This window comes from Schistocerca cancellata, chromosome 1 (assembly GCF_023864275.1).
Source record: "Schistocerca cancellata isolate TAMUIC-IGC-003103 chromosome 1, iqSchCanc2.1, whole genome shotgun sequence".
Classification (NCBI taxonomy): Eukaryota; Metazoa; Arthropoda; class Insecta; order Orthoptera; family Acrididae; genus Schistocerca; species Schistocerca cancellata.
In genome coordinates, this window is record NC_064626.1 from 148,818,824 (window position 1) to 148,827,079 (window position 8,256).

The window sequence follows — 8,256 nt, forward strand, 5'->3', positions numbered from 1 at the left end:
AAAGACATAATCCATCATTTTCTTGAAAAGTCATATAATTTATCTATACTCAAAACTTTTTATTCTAAATACGTCTATTTCTCCGCTTGATTGCTGTGATGTAAAAGTTATTAGCATTGAGGAATGCGGATTCACTTCTTTCATTTATTCCCTGATTCATACGGCGTTCATACATGCACATATATGGAAATGGATCTTTCAAACAAAATTCCCAAACGAACACGAACCATTAAATAACTACTACTTCTATGTATATTACTTTCTTTAATCGTTCATTAATAAATTAAAAACTCTTAACTTCTAATTATAACACCTTTTCTTTTTACAGTTCAACATGAATCAGTTTACTCTCGCGTTTGGTGCGAGTCTCTTACAAAGCATATCTGTGTCGTCTATATCGTCTCTCGCGCCGACGTCAACTGTTTTGCGCGGGAAATTATCTTTGCGGCGTTAACCGTTACTCATTATTCACTACCTCAACACATCTCTTCACACGTTTACACATCTAAGCGTGTACTTGAGATTATATATGGACATTCACTCGGAATCTCTTTTGATTATTCAGCGTCATTTGCGGGAAACATTTCATTCTTTTTGAAGGTCTGTTAGATCCTTTATAAATCTTGATGACATTAGCAATGCTAAAGTTCCATGTTCACCCCAACCACAGGTGAAGCCTATCTCCACTATCTTCTTTACAACACTTGATAGTAATAGTTAGTCACTATTTCTATAATCTATGTCACTGTTTAACTATTTCAATTTAAAGTTTTCTAACACTACATACACAGTTTATTGTTTTCTACGAGCGTTCATCCCTGTCACTCGCAACACCATTCCTCCGCAAATCAATGCTCGTTAAATATTGGACATCCTGGAACCGTTGTATAAGTTCGTCTATGTTTTCCGGATGTGTTCTCACTGGAATTATGATTTTATTTATTTCTCTGGCGTCGAGTACCAGTCTCACAGTCCCATTTGCTTTTGGCACGACCAACAATGGGGAGCAGTATGGGCTTGTAGAGGGTTCGATCAAACCCCATTTCAACATGCGATCTATTTCCTTTTGAACTTGAGCCTTTAACCTCCAGGGAACAGGATAAAAAGTTCTACAATACGTTTCGTGCGGCTTAACGTAGAGATGGCATATGTATCCCTTAATAACTCCTGGCCTTTCATCAAACACGTTTTCATACGCTAATAATAATTCTTTGAGCTGCTTCTTCTGATCTTCAATAATGCAGTCAGATTCATTTAACTTCTCATACACTAATTGACCGAAATCTCCTTTGACTTGGAACTCATTATTTACGTGCTGTTTAGAATTTTGTGCCGTCCTGATTACTTGCACACTGATCCCACTATTATATTTTCTGGTAAGGCTTTCTTTTTTCAACAAGTCCAACTCAATTTCTTGTTTATTTACAGTTAACCAAATTTTTCCTGTTTTAAAATCTATTCTGCATCCGTATTGACGTAGGCTGTCGACTCCGATAATGCAGTCTACCACCAAATTTTTCACAACAAGGAATGTGCTTAATATTGCTACATTTCCGACTTCTACACTAAGTAGTGACTGCACTTTTACATTAGCCGATCTAGCCCCAACGGCGCCTATTATTCTGCAATTTTGAACTGGAAAAACTGGTACTCGTCTTATATTTCTGATCTTGTTGAATAGAGCCTCCGAAATAACATTTGTGGTTGCAGCTGTGTCTAAAACCGCCACTATAGGTACAGTCTCCAAAATGACTTGCACTTCGGCTACTGCCACCTTTTCCTTATCCTCATCTTGGGGTTCTAAGTCCTCGGTCAATTCATCTGCCAGTAATCGTCCATCATTATACGTTAGCATGGGTACACATATCCTGTTGCCCCTCAACCAATTGTTGACCGCTCCTCCGGGGCACGAGTGGGTCCTTACAAGTTTGATGGATTTTGATTCGCCTGGTGGTTGACATCTTCCGTCACTTCAGTAATTACCGGTTGATTCGCAGATGTCCGTCCCCACTGATGTTGGTTATTTGAGTTTATTCCCCCCGGTTGATTCCACTTTCTATTACTGTTATTGTTCCAGGCTTGAGGTCTGAAATTCCTTTCGTTCCCCCACACGGGATTGTATCTTTTCCCATTCCTGTTGTTCCTTGGATAGCCCCTCGCAAGACTATTGCCAGTATTACTATTGAGATTTTGAGGGGTTTCTCCACTATTTAGCGATCTCTGTGCATTCCCTTTCCTACCATTTGGAGGAGGTTCTATCTCCCTATATTGGAATCTGTTATTACGGGCTTTCTGGTTGTTCTCTTCGATAATATCTATATGGTCTAACGTCGTGAGGAACGACTCCAAGTCTTTATCGTTGCCGTAGATTAATTGATTCCGGATGCTAGTTGGTAGTCTTGCCTTAAGTATGTTTATTATGTCTGGCAAGGGCTTAGGTCTGTCCCAGTATCTAGTTTTATTTATATATTTTTCAAAATACTTCCTAAGGCTTCCTTTTGAAAAGGAGAAAGGCTCCGGATAGAGCACCTCCTGCCTTAGGCGTTCCTGTACCCCTTCTGACCAGAACTTTGCTAAAAACGCTTTCTCAAAATCGTCATATGTCGAGCAAACAGAAGTCATGTCCGAGGCCCAGATCGCCCCCGAACCTTGTATATATCCTGTCACAAAACTGATCTTCTGCCACTCCGACCAATTTCTGGGTAGCACTCCTCTGAAACTTCGAATAAAAACAATCGGATGGACCCCCCTTTTGTCAGTGTTAAAAATCTGGAATTGCCGATGCTTTATCATTTTTTCTTCGGCATGGCAAATGCTTTCGTAATCTCCTTCAGATAAAACTTCACGCGAACAACTAGCTCGTGGCAATTTAATATTTGAGTTACTTACACAAGTCGGTATCGTGTGCGAATGTGCAGTAACTGGCTCTATAGTCGCTGCCAACTTCTGCTGCTGGCCTGTATTCATTTGTTCTGAGCCTTGTTGTGAAACGCGTAGCGACTCTTCTATCGTTTGTTTCCAATGCTCGAAATCAGCACCTAACTGCTGTCGCACTTCCTCAAGTCCTTTCGCAAACAAATTCTCTTCATGTTTGCCACAGACTCTGGAATGCTGCTTTAACATTTTGCTCAACGTTTTCACACATTAGCCTTTTGTTTTCTAATGTGATTTCGGATAATTTACCCGTTAATACATTAATTTGGTGGTCTATAACATCTTGACGCTCTGTCAGATGTTCAACACTTTCCTTTAGGTTAGTCTGCGTACGTGCCAATTCAGGAAGTTGCGCAATTGCACATGACATGGCATCTTGCTTTTGTACTAATTGCGGAACCATTTCCACCTGTTCCCGTACGGTATCTATCTTAATAGCCACATACTCCTTCATTTCTACACGTACGCGATGAGTAGATTCCTCACATTGAGCTTTCACCAATTCTATTTGTGCAGTTAATTTTCGTTCCGTCTCTTCGGCCCGATCTTTAAGTTCCCTTGTCTTCGTCTCTATCCGCTGCTCTAATTCGGAAAAACTATCTTGTATCTGCTGCTTAATCTCAGCTTTCAAATTTTCCTGCCCTTCAGTAACTGAGGCTAATTTCGTATTGATGTCGATTTTCAAATTTTCCTGCCCTTCAGTAACTGAGGCTAATTTCGTATTCAAATCATTTTGCCCTTCAGTGACAGGCTAATTTCGCGTTAATGTCGATTTTCAAATTATTCATGCTCTCGGTTATCATCTGCATCTGTCTCATGATAATTACCAATGGATCTAATCCATGTTGCGTACTTGCTGTTACATCTCCCGCCGTGTCTACCGGGCGTTCTATTGCGCTATCTGTAGCGATCGGTTCTACCACACTTCTTACTACATCATTATTATCAGTGCTAACAGCTGAAGGCTGTTGCGTGCTGCTCTGCTCGACTCATCTTAAACATTGCCCTAGTTAAAACCATATAAATATTCTACTGTCACTATATTTATATATCACCCTTCACACAAGATTACTTCTGTGGCTACTTTCTTACTGTACTTATACAGATAAAAGCAACTGGGGCAGGTCTAACTACATCTAGCATGAACACAATTGGTCAACTTTCAAATATTCAATAGTACTTAACAGAAAAGCGTATACTTCATCTATTCTAGTAAGCTTCCATATTTTTCAAATATTCAATAGTACTTAACAGAAAAGCGTATACTTCATCTATTCTAGTAAGCTTCCATAATTAAATTATAAATCTGGCCTTTCGTCTGCGCCCCGCGTCTTGTGTATGTTCTTATTTGTAGATCTCCTGAATGTGACTGCGAGTATTTCTTCTCCTTTCCAAGCGTCAGTTAAGTTGGCTCGTCGTAGTTCACATGAAACAGAGAACAAAATTATTTTAACAACGTCCAAAAACGTGTCCTGTCACGGATTGGCCATTATAATGAATTCTACTGTAATTGATGAAAGTATGTGAATGCAGCTTGCCGCTAACTTGGTGTAATGTTTTGTCTGTACAGAGGTGTATCTGTCGCCTTTATTAGCCCTTCACTCTCACATAAATCGGTACAATACAGTTAGGGCCTCCTGTTTTATCTTTTGGGCTTATCCGTGATAAGACAGGCAAACAATTATGCTAATTGAGGATTCTGAGTATTTTCTCGAGTTTCATTCGCTCTCCCTCTCTCTCTCTCTCTCTCTCTCTCTCTCTCTCTCTCTGTGTGTCCTTTATCTGTGTACAGTTTTAAACCTATTATTTTATTTACGTGGAATCAGCCCAATAGAATCTCTGGTGGAGCCCTTCGTCTTAATATTCAGCGGCTGGTTTGCTGGAAAAGATCTTTACATTTGTTATTATTGTTAAGCGCTGCATTCAGTTGGGAAAAATCGATCGTTTGAACAATTCGTTCATTTTACGACAGATTTAGAATTTCAGATGTGGACGAAGCCTTTTTGGACGATTTTATCAAAACTCGGAGACTGCAGGCTCTCTTCGTCACAGCTGAAACTTCCCCACTAATTACAGGGCCAATACAATCATCAATGATTCAGACAGAGAACTCATTCGTCATTCACTCTAGAATAAAAGGGTCACAAACCTTATTTCTGAGGAAAATAGTATATTCAGTCCATCTCCATTACATGTTCCGTTTTCTGTTGATTCCAAGTCTTACGTAATTTTCGTTTACCGTTTTTCTCTATCCACCAATAACACGCTAGTGGCACAAACTTTACTAGCTCGTTTTAGCGAGAAGAAGAGCAAATATCTCTTTTAGCAACCCGACAATCTTCCGACAGATACTTCCGAAGCTGTACTCCCTCTCTCTCTCTCTCTCTCTCTCTCTCTCTCTCTCTCTCTCTCTCTCTATAATAACCATGGAGAATACATCTATGTCTCTCTGTTATTCCAAAGAATAATCTTACTAGAAAAATACCTTGGCGTCGACGGGCTGTCGGCGCATATATTACTAGAAATCCGATCAGATACTTTCTAAAAGTGAATAAATGTGGATGATTTGATTAACTATTATTAATTATTGCGTGGTAGAGGGTAAATTTCCGTGGGGAGATTACAAGGCGTCGAAAAAAATGTCATGGGCCGGATTAGCAGGCATGGAAGACAAATGGCTATCATAACAACTTAGAAGGACAGCTCGCCGATTGGACAGCGGAGGTTCAGCAGTCTCAGCATAAAGGCTTTCCACTGGGCTGGTGTAAAAAGCTCCAGACACTAAACGTAATCCACGGTGGTGGATAGAGTCGAGACGCCGAAGAATAGACGGCCGAGCAGAAGAGTAAACTATGCTTCCACAGTCCAATTTCGAGCGCACTAAGGCGCGATAGAGGTGGAGAAGGACCACTCGGTCCGCTCCATAGGAGGTACCATTCAGGACACGGAGGGTGTTGAGGGATCGCAGACAGCGAGTCGAAAGATAGGAAACGTGGGAGGACAAGCACAGTTTTCTGTCAAACATAAGACCCAAGAATTTAGAGACGTCTGAAAACGGAAGGTTGACAGGTCCTAAATGTAAGGATGGTGGAAGAAACTCCGTACGACGCCAAAAATTAACACAAACGGTCTTACTGGGAGAAAAGCGGAAGCCTGTTTCGATGCTCCAAGAGTGGAGGCGATCGAGACAGCCTTGAAGACGTCGTTCAAGAAGGCTGGTCCGTTGAGAGCTGTAGTAGATCGCAAAATCGGCCACAAAGAGGGAGCCCGAGACATCAGGAAGGAGACAATCCATAATTGGATTTATGGCAATGGCAAACAGTACAACACTTAGCACGGAGCCCTGGGGTACCCCGTTTTCTTGGGAGAAAGTACGGGAGAGAGTAGTGTTCACCCGCACTTTAAATGTGCGCTCTGCCACAAATTCGCGAAGAAAAAGGGGCAACCGACCGCGAAAGCCCCAAAAGAACAGTGTGCGGAGGATGCCTGTCCTCCAACAGGTATCGTATGCTCTCTCCAGATCAAAAAATATTGCTACTGTTTGGCGTTTCCGGAGAAAATTGTTCATGATATAAGTGGAGAGAGCAACAAGATGGTCAACTGCAGAACGATGCTTTCGGAAACCGCATTGGGCAGGTGTTAAAAGACTGCGGGACTCCAGCCACCAAGCTAAACGGCAATTGACCATACGCTCCAAAACCTTACATACACTACTCGTGAGAGAAATGGTGCGATAGCTAGAGGGGAGATGTTTGTCCTTTCCAGGTTTCGGAACAGGAACGACGATAGCTTCCCGTCTTCGTCTGGGAAAAGTACTGTCAGTCCAAATTCGATTATAAAGGCGAAGGAGGTAACGCAGACTATGGTATGATAAATGCATCAACATTAGGATGTGGGTACCATCCGGTCCTGGGGCGGAGGAGCGAGAAGAAGAGAGTGCATGTTGGAGTTCCCGCATGGAGAAAACAGTATTGTAGCTTTCGCGATTTTGAGAGGAGAAAGCAAGAGGTCGCACTTCCGCTGCACGTTTCTTCGGGATAAACGCTGGCGGGTAATTTGAAGAGCTCTAAATCTCAGCAAAGTGTTGACCCAATGAGTTAGAAATTGCGACAGTGCGCCCAGAGACCCGGGAGAAACTAGGCGCTCCAGATAACCGCCGAATCCGACTCCAGACTTCCGAGAAGGGAGTGAAGGTGTTAAATGAGCTAGTAAAGTCCCAGTTTGCCTTCTTGCTTTCGCGGATGAAGCGACGGCACCGTGCATGAAACTGCTTATAGCGGATACAGTTGGCCAATGTAGGACGGTGTCTGAAAACGCGAAGAGCACGTCGCCGCTCAGGTATTGCGTCACGGCATGCCTCGTTCCACCAAGGAACTGGAGGGCGCCGGGGCAATTCGGAGGTGCGAGGTATTGAACGGTCCGCAGCTGTAAGAATAACGTCTGTAATATGAGTGACCTCATCGTCGACGCTAGGAAAGTGACGGTCATCGAATGCCGCTAGAGACGAAAAAAGTGTCCAATCGGCTTGGGCAAACTTCCAGCGTCTCTGACGCATATATGGCAGTTGTGGCTGCAATCTAAGGACACATGGAAAGTGGTCACTCGAGTGTGTATCAGCAAGGGCGAACCATTCGAAGCGCCGAGCTAGCGGAACAGTACCGACCGAAAGGTCCAAATGAGAGAAATTTGTCGTGCAGGCAGACAAAAATGTAGGGTCCCCAGTGTTGAGGCAAACAAGATCCGCTTGGTGGAAGACGTCTAGCAACAGTGAGCCATGCGGACAAGGATGTGGAGATCCCCAAAGCGGGTGGTGGGCATTGAAGTCCCCAACCAGCAAATAGGGGGGTGGAAGCTGACCAAGAAGATGAAGGAGATCAGCTTGTGCCATTGGTGTGGACGATGGAATGTATACAGTACAAAGAGAGAAGGTGTATCCAGAGAGGGAAAGTCGGACAGCGACTGTTTGGAAGGAAGTGTTTAAGGGGATTGGGTGATAATGGAGAGTATCATGGAGAAGAATCATGAGTCCTCCATGTGCTGGAGTGCCTTCAACAGAGGGGAGATAAAATCGGACTGACTGAAAATGGGGGAAAACAAAGCAGTTGTGGGGACGCAACTTTGTTTCCTGAAGACAGAAGATGACCGGCGAGTAGGATCGTAAGAGGATCGTCAATTTATCCCGATTGGATCGAATGCCACGGATATTCCAATGGATAATGGACATAGCGCGGACAGAAAATGAAAGAATGTGACCAAGGTTGCCGTCAACTCAACGACTGCTCAGAGCTTGCTACCGACAGCGTGGAACGGCACTCAGTCGAA